Raw genomic sequence first — 1,274 nt, 5'->3', positions numbered from 1 at the left:
CATGGGTTCAAGGACTTGAGCCTTCCTCTGCTGATTTTCCAAGCCATAAACAGGGAGTTAGATTAGAAGGGGAGCAGCTGGGACTAGGATTAATGCCCAAATGGGATGCTGGCACCACGGACGGAAGCTTAGCTTACTATGCCACGTCAGAAACTGCTGAATTCTTTAGTGGTGTTTTAGGCCTTTCACTATAATATAAATTAAAAACATTTCTTCAGAGATTCACCATGGTTTTGATAGGGATGTTGTCTCTCACTTGGCCTGAGTAGTGTCAGCATCTCCCCCAGGAGACCAGTCCAATCGGCCAGTCCCAGGTTCACAGTAGCCATGTGCGACTGTAAGACGGTGATCAAAATTGGAGACTGTCTGAAGAGATGCAGCGGGACTTGGTGGAGTGCACTGCTGAGTGCTGGGGAAATAGAACGTAGGGAAGGACACTGTGGCCCATGTGAAGAAGGAGTTTGACAAGAAGGACAACCCCACCTGGCGCTGCATTGTGGGGAGTAACTTCGTAGTTATGTAACCCAGGAAGCCAAACACTTTATCTGTGTTTACCTAGGCCACAAGGCCATTCTTCTTTTCAAATCTGTTCAGAAGCATGGACTTGTCCACAAACCCAGTGATCCATCCAAAAACAAGGACTGCAGCCTGAGTTCCAAATAGTTGAGACTGAATCTTCAGCCTTGCTAAGGGAACACCTCAGTCTTTTAACTGTTACTGTGTGTGTGTGTTTTGAAGATTTATTTCATTTTTTATTGGAAAGGCAGATTTACAGAAAGAAGGAAAAACAGAGAGGAAGATATTCCACCCAGTAGGAACTGATCTGATCTGAAGCCAGGAGCCAGGAGTCCTTTCCGGGTCTCCCATGCAGGTGCAGACTCCTAAGGCCCTGGGCCATCCTCCACTGCCCTCCCAGGCTACAAGCAGGAAGCTGGTTGGCAAGCGGAGCAGTTGGGATATGGGCCAGTGCTCACATGGGGTCCCGGTGGATGCAAGATGAGGATTCAGCCTCTAGGCTATTGTGCAGGGCCCTGTTATAGTGTTTTGTGCAGGGTATTCTGTGTACTAGTTTGTTGTGGTTATAAAATGATTAGCCAAACAACTTACATTTGTGTTTGTTTCATGCTTGTCTTCCCCATGTTTTTTCCCTCTCAATTCATTCTTAAAAAAGAATAAATCTGTTGGAGATGCAAAAAACAAATACTTCAACAATTAAAAAGAAAGAAGGAAAGAAAAGATTGAAGTAAAAAGGAAAGGAAAGACAAAATGAAAAA

At 45.0% G+C, this 1,274-nt stretch overlaps 1 pseudogene; it reads left to right on the top strand.

Annotated features, from left to right (window-relative positions):
• Positions 1-327: 327 nt before the first annotated feature.
• LOC101528554 (dynein light chain 1, cytoplasmic-like) lies at positions 328-663 on the top strand (annotated as a pseudogene).
• Positions 664-1,274: the final 611 nt, after the last annotated feature.

The sequence above is a fragment of the Ochotona princeps genome, chromosome 6 (genome assembly GCF_030435755.1).
Source record: "Ochotona princeps isolate mOchPri1 chromosome 6, mOchPri1.hap1, whole genome shotgun sequence".
NCBI lineage: Eukaryota > Metazoa > Chordata > Mammalia > Lagomorpha > Ochotonidae > Ochotona > Ochotona princeps.
This window is presented reverse-complemented; position numbering and strand designations above follow the sequence as displayed.